An 18,574-nucleotide genomic window follows, 5' to 3' on the forward strand; every position below is an offset into this window, starting at 1 on the left:
ATGTTTGAGACTTGAAAAGATATCTGGAGCCAGATAATTTCATTTAATTAAAGCACCTGTGCCTGGGTTTCACGTAGGATCCCCCGGTTCGTTCGATGCTGAGACGCTATTCCAATACAGATGAGAGCCTCTGCAATGCTTTTTGAGTTTAGTGTGAATACCAGGTGGGATGACTTGTGAATGGGAATTCGGATTGAGGAGGAAAGAACGCTAGGGCGGTGCGTGCACTTGCATAAAACCACTGTGCCAGTGTGTCGTAGTGGTTAACGTATCTGCCTAGTGACCAGGAGACCCAGCTTCGAATCCCGACCTTGGTACGAATTTTCATTCATCTACATCTACGTGATTACTCTGATATTCACAATAAAGTGCCAGGCAGAGGGTTCAATGAACCACCTTTAAGCTGTCTCTCTCGGGAAAAACGAGCACTTAAATTTTTCTGTGCGAGTCCTGATTTCTCTTATTTTATCGTGATGATCATTTCTCCCTATGTAGGTGGTGCTAACAGAATGTTTTCCCAACCGGAGGAGAAAACTGGTGATTGAAATTCCGTGAGAAGATCCCGTCGCAACGAAAACCGCCTTTGTTTTAATGATTGCCACTCCAAGTATCATGTCTGTGACAGTATCTCCTCTACTTCGCGATAATACAAAACGAGCTGCCCTTCTTTGTACTTTTTCGATGTCATCCGTCAGTCCCACCTGATACGGATCCCACACCAGACAGCAATACTCCAGAATAGGGCGGACAAGCGCGGTGTAAGCAGTCTCTTTAGTAGACCTGTTGCACCTTCTAAGTGTTCTGCCAATGAATCGCAGTCTTTGGTTTGCTCTACCCACAATATTATCTATGTGATCGTTCCAGTTTAGGTTATTTGTAACTGTAATCCCTAAGTATTTAGTTGAATTTACAGCCTTCATATTTGTGACTTATCCTTTTAGTACTCATGTGAATAACTTCACACTTTTCGTTATTCAGGGTCAGTCAACATATATACAGTGAGATGCTGTGTCGGTGTGTCACCACCACCACCACACCACGTCAGTTCCCCCCCCCCCCCCCCCCCCCCACACACACAAATTAAAAATGCCCGCATCTCGTGGTCGTGCGGTAGCGTTCTCGCTTCCCACGCCCGGGTTCCCGGGTTCGATTCCCGGCGGGGTCAGTGATTTTCTCAGCCTCGTGATGTCTGGGTGTTGTGTGCTGTCCTTAGGTTAGTTGGGTTTAAGTAGTTATAAGTTCTAGGGGACTGATGACCATAGATGTTAAGTCCCATAGTGCTCAGAGTCATTTGAACCATTTTTGAATTAAAAATACATTTAGTATCACTTTGTCCACTGATAGTTGATTGTTCGACTACGACGTTTCCATTTCTTGCTTTGCTCCTTTGTCTGGGGGTCATGTTATACGCCAGCACTCGTTCGTGGCGATCAGGAGGCTAAAGACGTCATCTGATTGGCCTGACACAGCTGCAACATTTCCGGTTCTGTCTCGGTTCGGCGGACTCTTTTAATAGACGTGAACAATAGGAAAACCCAGCGGCGGCTTCTTTTGTCATGTTCATAATATCGTGCAAGATGATGACAACCAATATGATTGATTTACACTTTTTTGTTCTTCGAGTACGACCTCTCTTGAGATTCTCCGTTATTCACAGGAGACTGTCTGCCGCTGCTGAGCTGAGAATAAAGAGCAGCCTAGAGACGCGGAAAAGGCGCGCTTTCTCGGGCTTGCAGAGGCCGCTGCCCGTAATTAGACGGAATTAATTTCGAAGCTGGGGCTCCTTTCTCCCGTGCCGATTGGTGCGGCAGGCAACCGAAGCTCTCACGTCTCTGCGTGTGATCTGAGCTTATATTGCAGCGTGAATGTCTCCAGAGTATTTTGAACATTGGATACAGGAACGAGAGATTATTTTATCTTCTTTTTGGATTGTCGTGTATGTTTCCGGGCCAGGATCAATTGAATATCACCTCAAAGCCAAGATCACGAGCGGACGGGACATCCGTTTAGGTGCTACGAGTGTAGGGACGGAAATTGACTCTGGGCACATTTAAGGAACCACATCGGCATTTGAATCAAGCCATCTAAAGCAACAGCGGGAAGCCGAATTTAGAATAAGGCTTAAGCAAAAGAGAGAACGTCATGGCTACAAATGAATGCACAGTGGAACAGCTTGACGCAGTCTTCGGTTGGATAAGAAAAATTACTTGCTAGAACTGATGTTACCAGTTTCGCTAATATGTGATATCCACAGCGAGAATACCGACTGTCCTTTTTTCCCTCTATATATCTCTAAATCTCGGTAGATGGAAGGGATTTCCTTGAGAAAACTAATATCGCACTAGTCACATAGAGTGGGTTACAGAAGCTATAGAAATCTTCCACGTTAAACCGATTTCCTCCTACGTTATGAATCCAGCGCAATCCATAGAAGAAAACTCCCAAACTCCTATTACTTAGTATTGATAACATCCTGAAGACGACACAGGCAGGGAAGCATCAGTATACTTTTAAAACGACACTGAAAAGAACACTTCTTTGGCACTTGTTTCACTAATAAATTATATATGCGACCTAGGTCTCTATTACCTAGCGTAACTTTCATTGGCCTATACAGTGCGCTTATAAGCCGAAACCTCTATCGAAAAATAATTAATTAATGAAATAAATGGCAAAAAAGTCAGGTTTTTAACACAATAATGTTTCACGATATACCCACATTGAAATCAACAGGAATTATAAAACCAGATTGTTCATATATGAAATATTTCAAACAGAACCAGATATACCCTTTCGTGTACTACTGTGCTACTCATGAAATGCCAAAATTTTGTACCCAAGACCAGAATCAAAGTGAACGATTAAATGCTAGGACTGGTTAAAATATTTCGGAGCGCAACAGTTTGTTGAGCACGAGGAATTCAGTCCCGTACGCCGGCCTCGTCTATGCTAGCGTAATTGTTGAAAATACTACTACTGTAGTATTTACACTAACTTAATTTGTCCAAACGCCCTGTCACGCTGTATCATTGGTGCGACCAGGCGGAACCGCTGCCGGCCGTTGCCAACTTACACTAAATAGTACATTGTTGGTTTTGTGCGTCGGATGTATGATCGGAAAAAAGGCTTCGTTCCGTAGTTCGTAATTAATGCATCAGTTAGAAGCTCAGGCACAGAGCAAGGTCGCGAAGTGGTTAAGACTCAGGACTCGCATTCGGGAGGATGTTCGTCCAACCAGATTTCAATTTTCCGTTGTTTCCCTCAATCACTTACAGCAAATGCCGCGTTGTTTCCTTTGAAAATGCACTGTGAATATTCTTCCCTTCCCCAGTTCCATCTTCTGCTCCGTCTATGTCGAAAAACCCTAATCTTCCTTTTTTTGGAAGTGGACTGTTCATTGTGCTGTCTACACTAACACATATTATGCAAATTATTTTAAAATTCGAGGCAGATGACATTTTTGCTGTATCAGCGCTAAGATTTCCTCGTGTTTCATTTACGAATTTATGCTACTGCTTGTTTGTCCCTCAATCCTGCCATTCAGGGGATGTTCACACTTTCACTAACACATGACAAGTACCACTATATGGAACACCGCCAGTGTCATACTTGCACTATGTGGAAATTGGGCTTCTGTTAACGTTGAGAAGGTTGTCCAGCCCTCGTAAGCGTCGTTGTGTCATCGAGTGTTTGTTACATATTTGCCAAAGCACAACTTAAACAGACCTCCGGACACCTTAAGTGAGAACACCAATAATATAGTTAAAATTTGTTGCACAATATCAACCTGCAACCACATTTAGGTCGTAGTAGGTGAACGTGTAGATCGATCGATCGTCTGCTCTCCCTTCATCTGCATACAATAGGTATCACGGTATAATTTTGGATAAGCCGCACCAGTTAAAGAGGTCAGTTTTCTTTAAGACTTTCATTAACAGATGAATGGATCCTAGTTTCCTTTTATGTACTACACAGACTCAGAAGAAACTAGACTGCTCGCATCACTAAGGCTATTTTCATGGTATATCAGCGCGCAGCTGTTTTTTCACTTTGTACTGTGGAGAAGTGGCAGCGAACGATCAGTTTACTACAGGCCTGGTTTGTTATCCGTCGGAAAATGTCATTTAGGAGGCCTGATGCAAAAGGAGCGACATTGGTGTTGAAAATTTGTGTACCTAAGAAGTATATTCAGTACCATTTTTGTCCTCCACTGCTCAAACTACTTCTACAGTTCGTTTGATTACGGCTGAGCAGTGGAGCGCAAGAACACGTAACTGATAACCCACTGTCAATTAACTTTTGATTTTGCTGAAAAATATCAGAGCACAGTTCAAGGACCTTTTGTCCACCACAAAGGCAAGATGTCGTCGTCATTAATTTGTGTTCTACCTTCAGAATTATTATGGACCAGTGTTTGGTCATTTTACATCCTTTCTTGTGTATGGTGTGATTCAGCTCCCTCTACCGATGTCGTTTTATGCACCCCGCAATACAGCATCTGGCCTTCAAAAACCAAGCGCAAGATTTTCTTATTCTATCGCTTGCTGGGCGCAAACTATTATTCCTAAAGAAGAAGTGAACATGGCTTTTACTTTGAAAAATTTAATGTAGTTCAATTTTGTAGTAGGATGTATTTTCGCTGGAAACTTCGGTTTTTGAGTTATCTAAGGAAAACGCACAAAAGTGATCTTCAAACGCACATCCACCCCCACACTTATCTCTCACCGGTTAGGATTTCCAGTTTGTTTTTCGAGAGACTCCCTCCCACCACTATACAAAAATTTCCGGCTGCCCAAACATTCCCTAATTCGATCCTTTTTCGTCTCCACTGATTGGGCTATTACGTCACCTGCATAGTCACATCGTTCTCCCGGCCGTATGTCAGTTTACGAGACTGGAGCCGCTACTTCTCAATCAAGTAGCTCCTTAGCTTGCCTCAAAAGGGTTGAGTGCACCCCGTTTGCTAACAGTGCTCGGCAGACCAGATGGTCACCTATCTAATTGCTAGCCCAGCCCAACAGCGCTTAACTTCGGTGATCTGACGGGAACTGGTTTTATCACTGTGGTAAGGCCATTGGCCAGCTATCTCATTAACATTGTTGATTAAAAATGCTCATGGAGATAATGGAAGAAAAACGAATTGTGTAAACGTTACGTAAAGACTAATTACGTTGGCAATTCGATTCAGACTTAACCCTTACTAGCACAGTAGTTTCGTAGTCAGAAGGCCTGACGAATATAATTATGTAATTGTTTATTTTATGATGTTAAAATTCACAAAATAGTTAGGTTAAATTTTCTCAGACGTCAGATTTACAATTTTTCAGTGCTCGACTAAGCCGTTGGCGTAATAAGGCCAGTCAACAAAGACCAAGAAGGGCAAATGTGAGAAATGATTCGTGCATTCGCAAATTTTTGTGTAGTGGTAGGAGGGAACAACATATTAGAAATCCTGGTCGTTTTTCTCGAGTAACTCAAATTACGGCCTCCAGCGAAAACGTATCCCAGTACAAAATTTAACTACATTAAATTTCTTAGATAAAGATCCCGTTCAATTTTTCTGTAGAACTCAGTTTCTCCATAGCGAGCGAGAGAATATGAAAATCTCGCACCTGGTTTCTGAAGGGCAGATATGGAATTGCGGGGTGCATAAAACGATATTGTTTGTGGCAGCTAAATCACTCTGCATACCTCGATCATCATGTGGCTTTTATCGATGTGCATGTGCTCTTTTTAATGATACACTATGGGACAAATCTCAGAAATGGTGTTTTTACAGTAACAGTACAACACAAAATTAATTGTATTGATAGAAAATTCTGCTGTAATACTGCGAAGCAGGAATGCAAAATAAAGATTTTGGTAGCTGCATGGTGATATTTTAATTGCTAGCAGTTCTACACAGATCGTTCATTTTCGAAGGCACACTGACGCTCTCTAGCCAGTTTAGAGCGTCGCAGACTCACTTTCAGTGTTAATGCAAGCAGTTACAGTCTATAAGGGACGAGGAACATTTCTTTCGGGAGCTGCTGTGTCGTTATATAGGAGTGGGGAATTGGTGTTATTAGAGTGGGGGTGATGAATTTACTCGGCGTCGCTGACTCATAGCACGGCGGGCTGAGTACAGAGGCGCCTCCTCTACAACTACGTACAGTGGGACCAGGCAGTCGCACAGCTACTGTGGCTGCGGTCTCGACGCGGAATCGTTTAGCGTACCGTCCCACTCCGTGCCGGCTGAGGTTTGCGTCACCTATTGGCAAATTACCGGGCGCGGAATGCACGGCCGGCATCTGCTGCGTGGTTTTCTGTTCCCCGTAAGCGGCACACTAGCCTGCCAGCCTGTGGTTAAACAGCAGGGTACCGTTTCGGCAGATTAGAGTGTGCTCGCCTGTCAACTTTCACGTGCTGCAGGCGGTCTCGGCTCATTCCGGCAGGCACGACCTTGCTCACGTAGGACACCCGGGGCTCCTGCTCGAGCGTACTACACAGGAGTATGCAAATACCTTGCTTTGACGTTACCCATTACGGATATTTTCATAATCACCATCTTCTGACCAACTTTGCATTCACAAATGGAAATGAAGGGGAGGTTTACTAACTTCTGATTCAAAAAATCGATTTTTAAAAAATTACATTTTTGGATCCATCAAAGTGTTTAGAACACACTCCTGAAACGGTTTTCCCGAATACAGAACGGAAATGTTTGTTATTCGAGGTTGAACAAAAAAATGCACCTGCCTGAAATCGGCCTTTTTCACGCACCAGTTTTTTTTCTTTCGGAGGACGAGTTATTGTACCGGCGCTTGGGAGGAAACACACAAAATTCAAATGAAAGTTTCAGCGCGTGTGTTTGGAAGTTAGCCCCCAAGCATTTGTATTCTGGCGCGAAGACTGTGGAGATTGCGACTTTCCTGGCAGTGAGCAGCTTCAACGAAGGGTATTCAGCAATTCTGAAGGCCATGACAACGATGGACATCACCCTGGGACTCTATTCTACGCAGTTCGCCAAGCATTCGGACGACCACCGGATGCAAGCGGCAGAAAACCACTTGTCACCGGCCGTACGAGCAGCTCTGGAGCAGCGCAGGATAGCCCAGATCGAGCAGAATGCCCTCTATGAGGAAGAGGAAGGACTAGTTTATGGACCCGGAATAGCAGATTGAACGTACGTTGCATAATATTGCATTTATATGTAGTCAAAACTTCAAACGTGTTTTCCTCGAAACGAGTTTTTTTTTTTTTTTTTTTTTTTTTTTTTATCGCGCGGTATGGAGACTTCAGATCTACTGAATCGATTGGCATGATTCTTTGTTACCGACGAAGCAAACTAAATTGTCTAGGAGTCGACAAATCGATGAAAAATGGCCGCCATTTTGTTTCCTATGGTCCAGATAACTTAAGCGAGGTACAACTCCTAAAGAATCTTATACTTCACTGACGTCAACTCAGTTTTGATTTCAGAAGAGCCGGCTGACCTGTGACATACCGCTCGTGGAAGTCTACATCGAAATTATGTTTCGTTCTGACGGCACTTCCGCCTTTGCTCTTCGACATTTCCGGTAGAAAAAATTCCAGTTTGTAGAGGAAATATCAATAAACATTTTGACCAAATCTGACATTCATATCTGTAACACATACCTAGAAAAAAAATTCTCAAAGAACGTGCTTTTTTCGGGCCAAAGATAGTAAACCTCCCCTTAATATCATCGCACTCATAGCATCAGATTATGATCTCAGTGATCTGATCGAAACGGTAAACAAGTTCTACTACAGATCTTCCAAGTAAGAGGGGCGTGAAATAAGTAATGCAACATTTATTTTCTCTGCCAGTTGCGACTAAAAATATGTGGAAATTATTGTGCGACATAGTGAAATATTCCCGCTTCAGCTGCTATTATCTCATGAAGTGCCGATACGACGTGGCAGTATACGTAGCCTTAAAAATGGTGTCTGTAACGGAGCTGCGTTCCAAGCAGAGAACTGTCATTGAATTTGTTTAGGAGGAAAACAAGAGCATTGCAGATATTCATGGGCCTTGCAGAATGTCTACGGCGACTTAGCAGTGAACAAAAGCACGGTGAGTCTTTGGGTGAGGCGCCTGTCATCATAAATACTGCTGCGCGTTCCACAAGAAATCGAAGAAACGATTTGTGTGTTCGTTGCCACAAAAATGCAAGTGAACTTCTCCTTCTACATGACAAAGCTGGGCCTCACACAAGACTGCGCGCCATAGAGGAGCTCACAAAACTTCATTGGACTGTTCTTCGTCATCAGACCTACAATCTGGATCTCGCACTTTCCGACTTGCAACTGTTTCGTCCCGTGGAGAATGCACTCCGCAGGAAGCAGCACGTGCATGATTATTGATGCAGCAAGACGTTGATCCGACGTCGACCAGTAGAGGCCTTCCAAGTAAGGAGGTGTTAGGCCGTCGCATTGAACGGAGATTGTGTTGAAAAATGGGGTTTTGTAGGCAAATAATGGGGAATAATACGATATATTGACTCCTGAATAAAATCAATCGGCTTTCTGAAAGAAAATGTGTTGCATTTCTTATTAAATCCTCCTTTTGCTACTGACTCTCCCTCTCTCTCTTAATTTCTATCTCCCTCCCCTCATACTGTAAAAACGCACGTAAAATAACAAAAACTGAAGTGTATTTCTCTTAACCTGTTAGCCAGTAGCCTCTGAAATGACTTCGCCTTGAATTCTTTCGAGTCCTATTTTTTTCCAACCATGTTTTCCCCAGCTGCTATTTATTTTGAGTAGGAAACAGTGTTTACAAACACAAGAAAAAATCGAAGGTAGGAGAAAATTTCCTTGAAGAATGTCGGTCGTCCTAGACAATCTTTGGTAAAATGGTAACATAATTCCGCATAAGAATTCAGAGTTATGTACAACATTACACTAAAACATTCCTTCATTTTCTGTGATAAAAAGTCTTTCTACAAAAGACGCATTGGTTAGTTTTTCTATTTTCCCTACTTCCCACATATTTGTTACGATCGTAATTTCGCGAATGAGGAAGTCCGTATTAATAAATGTGAATATTCGAATTTCAGTGTCGGCTAAGCACTTGAAGGAAGTATAAATCTCTGTTGTTGGACAGAGACCGGAATCTTGGTAAGCTCACCGTCACCATACGTCTTCCATTCACCTGGAGCAGACTGCAAATAATTATCGTCACTTTCTTCTTCGTCGCTGACTTCAGATTCGTTGCGAATGATATCGCTGCTGTGCGGAAAAGATTTTTCTGGCTCACGCATATGAGGAAATTTTGTTTGATTGTCAGTGTCCTCCGAAACACGTTTAGCTATATCTTTTCCACTTTAACGGCTTCTACCCGCCATGCATGCGGGAAAAGACACGACCACCTGTAAACGATAAAGAATGTAACTACTGTTACGCAAAGCAGACAACTCCCCTAGCCCCAAAGCTACTATCACGTGACGAAACGTGTTGGACTGCGTGAAATAGCAGATCAGACGAAAAAAAGATAAGGAAAACAGTGAGTCGGACGTCGTCCGATATTGGAGCTAAAGCGGAAAAGAAGTATATCGGACGTGGTCAGACACTGAAGCGAAAAGATTTAATTTAAATATGCAGTTGTCTTCCGTCACTGCTTGGCAGGACATTTACATGTTTATGAATGAAAACAAAAATTACGTATGCTCTACAGAACATCTACAGTTTATATTTTTCATTGATAAATATTAAATGGAGTGCGTTACATACTTTTATTTAACGTTGGCGGTCATTCATGTGCAGCTAAGCATTCTAAACAAAGCAGTCCTCAACCTAAAGGTTGAGTTGAAACCCTTAAGTCCTTTATTCGAGATGTTCTGTTAGACAATGTACGCTCTTGCCTTCCTCTGCACTCTGAACTGACTTACCCAGTCAGGTACAAGGGTATCAACAGCTTAATGTCGACTCAGAATAACGGTCTGGCTTGTATCGTTGTCAGAGAGGGAAGAAGAGCATAAACGACAAAAAAAAAGTCCGAGACCCTTAGATGTGTAAGTGACACGTTTCTAGCCTGAGCCAGTGTTCGAACAACACATTATACGGCTATTCTATGCCTGGAGCTGTAAAAATATATTCATGATAATGCAGTAGGTCTTTACGAAGATTAGTGTGCTAAAAATTTAAGCACTTACTTATGTAATACACTCACAATAAGGAAAAATACTCTGCTCTTATATTTAACGTAAGGCAATAATTGCAGATCTTCGTCAAAATAATGTTACTTCGATATTTTACCCTCACAGCGATTATTTTTCCAAGCAAAAGTATTATATCTTTAGTCGAAGATCTGCGCTTCAGCTGCACAGCACATGCTGGTTGCTAAAGGGTTTCTCGCGATACAACTTTGCAAAACAATAAAAATATCCAGTATGCTGACGCTGATCTTACACTTCAGTTCAGTTATGTTTTATCACAGTTCTGTTATGTTTTTTTTAAATCTTCGGAAGATACCTATCTTGGGCACAAGCTTTTATCTTTCACTTGTTAAGGAAAGCAGACACATTTGAGGATGATCTCCTGGATCCAAACCTGTAATGAAATAAAGGAAAAAACGCGAACAAACAAAAATAAAAGCTAAGTGATAGTGCTTAGTGCCTAGATCTGATACTGGAAGGCAACGCTGGAGGAAACTATATGTTAAAATTTAGTATCAATGCTTCCTACACTGCCGCAGTAAGTAAATTGGATCCTACGTAAATCTTTGTATGCCTCATCAAAAAATTAGCCTGAAATGCTTCACAATCAGTTTTGAAAAGTTTTGATTAAATGACTGGTTAAAACAAACTGTAGCTTGTAATGGTTCTTTATTTACGTGTCCATTACGACACTCCAACCCCAGTTCTCGATACCAGTAATATCATACTACTTTTCTGCGAAGTAACAGACATATTTTTGTGACAATATTCACATTTGGTTTTATTAATGTATAGGTACTCCGATGTATCGATATATTACAGTGATGTGGTTCTTGTGTGTATTCATTTCTGTGAGACTGTCATAATCTTTGACTTACTTGTAGCCGTTTCGGCGCGAATGTGCACAGAGCAGTCTTTGTTTCACTCTGCAAACGTTAAGTTGTTATTTCGCTTTGTAAAAGAACAGTCAAGTCTTGTGTTTGGTAAAAGCGGAAATTAAATATATGAAGATTGATACAAAACTGTTTTCTTGATGATGTAACAATTAAGAAGAAGTATATGTGAATTTACACGAAGTTTAATAAAAATGTCGGTCGTGAACACCAAGTCAAAAATTATTTCTACCATACCATTGTTCTGATCTGGGATTGTTTGATCGTTAAGAATTTCCTGAAAAACGCATTTGTTAGGTTTTCAAATATTGCTAAAATACAGATCTGGTCCTTCTAGCAGTCAAAGTGGAATCACCCTAGAATCAACAAGATGAGCCATAACAACTTCGACGAAATCTACGTGGGAAACCACTCACGATAAGTGCGAAAATTAATGACTTTTTTTACAGTGACTTCTTTATTTCCATTCTGACGATACCATCCACAGTCAATAACTACGTTGTTGCCCGATAAAGCGAACATATGCTGCGTGAGCAACATTATTAATCTGATTTCTAACCTACTTTGCAAGTGGTGGTATTGTTAGGAGCTATAATTGATCGTACCGTACATACAGAAGGTGGACAAATTACGGAAACGCCAAAAAAACAGAGCACATTACCATGTCTAACACGATGTTAGAAAGTCGTTGGCACTGAAAACAGCTCCCTCTCGTCTAGGAATGGATAAATACAAGTACTGTATTGTTTCCAAGGAACTCTTATAACACTCTCCCTGCAAAATAGTGCCAAGTTCAAGTAAGGATGATGGAGATGGATAGCGATCATGTACCCTTCTCTCCAAAGTAGACCACAAACGCCCAATATTATGGAAAATTGGTGACTGTGGGGGTCCTGGGTGGTCTTCAATACGGTGCATGTTGAATCACCAAACACTTCAGCTACCTTAGTTACGGAAGCAGCCACCATACGAGCACCAACTACTTGCCCACGTTCGAAGTCTCTTAGCTCCTACATAATGCCCTCGTAACTGTATAGGACACTGCTCTGACCACGAATGACAGTTTAAACGTATTGAGGATATTAAATAAGTGCCGTTCGTAGTGAAATACAACAGCACAACCTGCAGGTTTCGCTACAATCTGCACGTACATTCAAGCACGCTTTTCTCACCGTATTTCCATATTTTTGTCCAACCCCTGTATTTGGTATTAGTCTAAACTTTACTGTTACTGTGACGCGCTCCATTTAATATTTATCAATGAAAAATATAAATTGTAGATTCACGTGAAAAGATTCCCATCGCGATTATGGCCGCACGACGTGATTTAAGAGAATTGAATGCGGAGTGGTAGTTGGAGCTAGACAAATGAGACATTTGACCAACTGCGACATGGTCGCGTATACAAACAGTGATCCAATACTGTCAAATGTTTTTTATTTCAGTCTTTCATCACATAATATGAATTCTTTAGACGATGACCGGTTTCAGTCTGTAATGACCATCCTCGGATCTTTTTTACACCATGTCCTAAAGTGATATATTTTGACGATGCCATTATGGCCTTATCACTTTAGGACATGGTAAAAAAAGATGTGAGGATGGTCATTACAGACTGAAACCGGTCATCGTCTAAAGAATTCATATTTTGTGACCAAAGACTGAAATAAAAAACATTTGAGACATTTGATATCGGAAATCGTTAGGGAGTTCAATATTACGAGATCCAGTGTCAAGAGTATGCCGAGAAACCAAATTTCAGGCGTTACGTCTCACCGCGGACATCGTAGTGGGCGACGGCCTCCACTTAACGTCCAAGAGCAGCGGCGTTTGCATTGAATTGTCAGTGATAACAGACAAGCAACACTGCGTGAAATAACAGCAGAAATCAACGTGGGGCGTACGACGAACATATTCGTTACGAGAGTGCGGTGAAATTAAGCGTTAATTGGCTATGAAAGCAGATGACCGACAAGAGTACCTTTGGTAACATCACGACATCGCCTGCAGCGCCTCTTCTGGCCTTGTGATCGTATCTTTTGGACCCTAGACTACTGGAAAACCGTGGTCTGATCAGATTAGTTCCAATTTCAGTTGGTAAGAGCTGATGGTAGGATTCGAATGTGGTGGAGACCCCAAGAAGCCATGGACCCAAATTGTCAACAAAGCACTTTGCAAGCTGGTAGGGCTCCATAATGGCGTGGGATGTGTTTACACGTAATGGACTTCAGTCTGCAATGAAATCCCAGTTAGTGGTACGGCCGCTTTCGCCGGAGTGTGTTTCCTGCGGAGCCATTACCCAGAGAGCCGCGAGCTGGCGATGCCCCAGTTGTGTAAGCGCGGCGTGGCTCCTGAGGACGGCGGGCGGCGGCCATCGGACCAGGTGGCGGGCGCCGAGCCAGATGGCCTGCTAGGCGATAAATCACCAGCACTCCCACTGCCGGCGCTTAATTAAATATCGGGGGAACCCGTAGCCACGTCACGCCACATCTACTCGTGTCTGAGAGCCGAACTGCAAGCCTGGCTGAGCTTGGTGTTAGTAATTGCTGAACCCCTCCCCCTGAACTGCCCTCCTAAAAACCGTGACCAGGTAACTAGCTGCAACTTTCCATATGATCCCTGGCACTACAGACGATACTAAAACACGTCTGAGAAACAATCAAATTAATCTGACTAGACTTTGAAACTGGATTCCTTTCCGTATGAGTGTCCATCAATGAGCACTACATTCGCAGGTTGACGTCTCTAACAGAATCGTTAAAAATATTCCTCTCCAGGACACGAGTGATAACAGCGTCCATACTTACAGTTTTAGTGCTTCCACATTCCCTGTACCAATCAGGATTCCATTCTTTTCCGGCTAGCCGAGCGGTCTAAGGCACTGCAGCCATGGACTGTGCGGCTGGTCCCGGCGGAGGTTCGAGTCCTCCCTCGGGCATGGGTGTGTGTGTCTGTCCTTAGGATAATTTAGGTTAAGTAGTGTGTAAACTTAGGGACTGATGACCTTAGCACTTAAGTCCCATAATATGTCACACACATTTGAACATTTTTCTTTTCCAGCTCTTATCCTTTTTCTTGCCATAATCGTCACTATGAAAATGCATCCTGTACTTCCTACTTTGAGGCATGAAAGCAAAGCATGGACTCATAGCAACTGGTTGCTAACCAAAAGGTCGCAAGTCTGGCTGTGGGGCTACCACATTTCCGCTTCCAGGCCAGTCTTATATTTTCTCTCGTGGTTGTCATCCTTAGCCTTTGTTAAGTTCCTTATGATACTGCAAGGCAGCAGAAGAAGATAGTTCATCACGGTTAAGACGCACAGTCATCTTCCGCCTTCAAAACCCTTGACTGTCTTCACCTGTAACCCTCGCACGAGATCCTTGTAAGCTACTGTAAGCTACTACCAGGCGATTTTTTCGAGATGTGTTACTCCTCTATCAATAGAGCCTGGCTCAGAGGTAGAAGAGATGTAGGAAGGTCAGTAAAAAGGTGGACTGATACCGTAAAAGGATGCTACGCCTGACAGTGAAAGAAGAAGAAGCTCTTACAATTTTAGTCGGAAAAATTGCCTTGATCACCTCGATTAAATCTACAACTTTAGCTCGAGGGCGCCAACTCACGCTTGTTCGGTGACACTCTACTTGACTATACCCGGTTCGTTTTATTGGTGCTGGAAAAAATTTTCGTGGATAATATTAAGGCCTGCAAGTGCAGCAGTAATGGTCACGTAAATTTCAAACTCTCTCCGCAGTGCCTGGAAGACTCCCAAGAGGTTTATCAACAACTTAAATGGAAAGGCTTTCCTTCAGCGCTCGCAATGCCAACTCCCCTTCGCGAGGTTTGAGAGGTATATCATACGTTGATGACGGCAAGGAGTACGTTAAAAATTTAGTAGTATATTTGTGTTGAACAAAATTAATTGACATAAAGGTCTTCTGAGTGTGGCACCGCGTCATAATGTAAAAAAAAAAAAAATAGACTGGAGAAACCAACGTTTCGGTCACGATTACAGTGGCCTTCATCTGGGTTGCCTACACCTGGAAGAAGGCCACTGTAAGCGCGGCCGAAACGTTGGTTTCTCCAGTATAGTGTTATACGTTATGATGCAGTACAATACCTAGGAAACTTGTACGTGAAGTCACTCTGGTCGTGGAAACCTACGCAGTTATAACTGCACTGATATGAATTGAATAGATCGGTAATACGAAATAACAAGAAATGATGTCAGTACAAATCGTGCAGGTATGCCGAAGCAGAGTGAGAACCTCTGCTAGCAGCGTTCGGAAATCGTAGATGCCAATGTCAGCGAGACTAAATTTTTTAGTTAGTCGCAGAGGAGCGCTCAAATAGTGCAATGGTTAAGGTGACTGCTCGCAAAAAGCAGGGAATGCGGGTGCGAGTCCCCACCTGCATACATTTTCAATGGTCTCTACATATTCGTCGTAAGTTTCATTTGCTGGTGACTAAGAGATAACGGAAGGATCAAACCTGTTACCGGCGTACAGTATGCTTCTATCATAGCACCAAGGAAGAGTCTGAGGTCAGCGGCCACGGCGTCACATTAGTTTCATTTCAGAAGACACTACGGTGAAGACACCAGCGTCAAGTCTCGTGATTATGAACGGCACGCCACCGTTCCTCCTCTTCATGAGACGAAAATTTATTTCATCATGAAGATTCAAACTGCTACGAATCGAACGCCACGCCACGGGGGCTAGAGAGGGTTCTGCACAGTGGAAACACCATGGCTGCTGTATGAAAAAATATTTGTTTTAGACTAGTGTCGCTCTAGTCGTAATTTTGTCAATGTGTTAAACGTCGATGTAGCTTCAAGGTGTATATCTGCCAGTTATACTAACATTTAACTCGTTGATTAGTTAGAACGAAGCTGTTGACCTTCTGAATGGCAGCTGAGTTTATAAAATAAATAAGTGCAAGATGATATCCATAACGAAGTTAAACCTAAAACTTCGCTTAAATACCTTGCGGGTGCATTACGAAGTGATTCAAAATTGGGCGAACAAGTGAAATCGGTAGATAGCGAGCAGATGACTCATTTTTGTTGGTAGGATTCTCATAATGTGCATCCAGTAATGAAGAAAGGTACCATTGTTCTTGATAAAGGATTTTGTCAACATCATTTTTCAAGAACAACGTCCAGGGTTCGATTCCCGGCGGGGTCAGGGATTTTCCCTGCCTCGTGATGGCTGGGTGTTGTGTGCTGTCCTTAGGTTAGTTAGGTTTAAGTAGTTCTAAGTTCTAGGGGACTGATGACCATAGATGTTAAGTCCCATAGTGCTCAGAGCCATTTGAACCATTTTTCAAGAACAACGGTACCTTTCTTCCAATGACGACCATTTCAAAGATCGTCTCTGGAAGAAAGGTACCGTTGTTCTTGAAAAATCGTGTTGAGAAAATTGTAAGCGCTTGAAGTTGAAAGAACCCAATCGGGTGCTGTTCTTCAGTGACAGTATCGTGCTAGATTGTTTAGTTAAAAGCTGACTGGAGGAGGTTTTACACAGCGAAACGTATTTGGCGAGGCTTATTACACGGAAAATAATTCATACTGTTTCAGTCACTGTGTTTACGTCGAGTTCCCAAAGCGGGTTTCGTAAATGTACACAATATCGTTTCTGGCTGGTTATATAGCCACTCTAAAATCGATTCCTGATATCCATCTCTAGCTGCCGGTTTTCCACTTCCACAATCGATTTTCGCTCCCATATAAACGCACAACCGATTTTGAAACGTGCTTGGGTTGTCAGCTCACGTCTTGTTTTCAAAATATTCGCCTAACGGACGGAGAGAGTTACTTTGCTGTAAAGGAGAAGCAGAAATATTAGACTAAGCATGAAGCTGTCTATCTCTAATATTTAAATGAAGAGAAACAGCGATTGTAATAACTAAATCAGAAACTGGGACAGCTGTTTTCCAGATGCCATATTTAACTGGGCAAGGGAATCCGCTTCAGTCCTTAACATATAAACACGAGAGCGTAAAAAGCCTTCCGAAAATAGGTTTTCGTTTTTTTTGCAAGATGTGTCGCATGTAAACGTAACTTGTGTAAACTATAACTTGCGAATTTCTGTGAGTGTTTCAAACCTTTCGGGTAACGCTTTTATGTGCCGCTGTCACATTGCCCGAAGTTGTCGTTGTCGTTCTGTGACTAGGGCCTGCCGCCGGGTAGACCGTTCGGCGGGTGCACGTCTTTCGATTTGAGGCCACTTCGGCGACTTGCTCGTCTATGGGAGTGAAATGATGATGATTAGGACAACACAAAACCCAGTGTGTGGTAGAAAATCTCCGACCCAGCTAGGAATCGAACCCGGGCCCTTAGGATTGACATTCTGTCGCGTTGACCACTCAGCTACCGGGGGCGGATATTACGCGAAGTTATCTTCCTACAAATAGTGCAATATCGAAGTTACATGACATATCCTTATTGCATCACAAAAAACAATTTCGTAGCACATTAGTTTAAATAGCAGAACCACTAAAATAATATTTTTAGTTTCACTAAGATTTGATCCATTTTGGTGTCTGACTAGTTTGTTTCTATCGTAGTACACGAATTGTCATGCAAACGTCACTATTTCACACGCTTGATTGATGCCAGAATTTAATTCGTGCTGTGAGATTAGTATGAATGAAAATTCATCAGATAGCAGTATCGTGCAAGGCTGTTTATGCTTTCACTTACGTGGCATATGGCACGAGTCGAAGTTGCTGGAGGCGTACTTCTTCGTATGAAATCAAACTTCTTGGCTTCGTCCACTCACAAGCAAACCACCACCCATCAGTCTAACTTAGACCTTGGGCTGTCTACTGACTGGGCTGTCACAGCTAACGTCACTACGAGAAGTAGTCGTCGCGAAGCAAAGTGTACATTTTCAGTGTTTTATTTTAGCTCCAATGTTTTTATGACGTCATTGTTAAATAGAAGCTAACTTAACAGATACCACATTGGATATCTTAGTGGTGATAAGGCACATTTTTCGTGGCTTTCGTTTTGTAAAGCTGCAAGCTACGAACCTATGTAGTTTTGATGCAACTTCGCATTAAAGATGTTTCGAAACTCGCCGATTTTGGATCGATTTATGGTACGGACTTGTCGGGGAATTTCACACAGCAGATGAAAATGTTGCATTTTCATCTCATGATTTTATTTTTCTGAGATTTTGTACATGTTGCTATGCAGTATCACTGATACACACTGCAGTGTCTAGGACACACCTTGTTTGTGATTTTTCTCGTAGTTTGTTGAATTCCTGTATCCAGTTCAAAACAGCTAACCGTAAAACAATGTTCTCAAATACGTGACGCATTTCACAATAAACGTCCTTTGTTGACAGTTCCTTGAACCACAAAATTCGCACATCTGCGTGCTGTTCCAATCTAGTACACTTTCTGTGGCGTCATCTACCATCTGGCGCTGGTGGCACTGTTGGTCTGGGAATACTGTATATCAGTTATCTTCCACCTGATACATGCTGTCACGTTTGAGAAGCACGCGGGTGTGGT

At 42.5% G+C, this 18,574-nt stretch overlaps 1 protein-coding gene and 1 pseudogene across 1 annotated transcript in view; both read right to left on the bottom strand.

Annotated features, from left to right (window-relative positions):
- LOC126176457 (protein gooseberry-neuro-like) overlaps positions 1-18,574 on the bottom strand; it is a gene marked incomplete at its 3' end in the record, with an annotated part of 144,953 nt that overhangs the window by 7,098 nt on the left and 119,281 nt on the right. The window lies entirely within an intron of this gene.
- LOC126177823 (5S ribosomal RNA) lies at positions 4,962-5,079 on the bottom strand (annotated as a pseudogene).

This window comes from Schistocerca cancellata, chromosome 3 (assembly GCF_023864275.1).
Source record: "Schistocerca cancellata isolate TAMUIC-IGC-003103 chromosome 3, iqSchCanc2.1, whole genome shotgun sequence".
NCBI classification, from domain to species: Eukaryota; Metazoa; Arthropoda; class Insecta; order Orthoptera; family Acrididae; genus Schistocerca; species Schistocerca cancellata.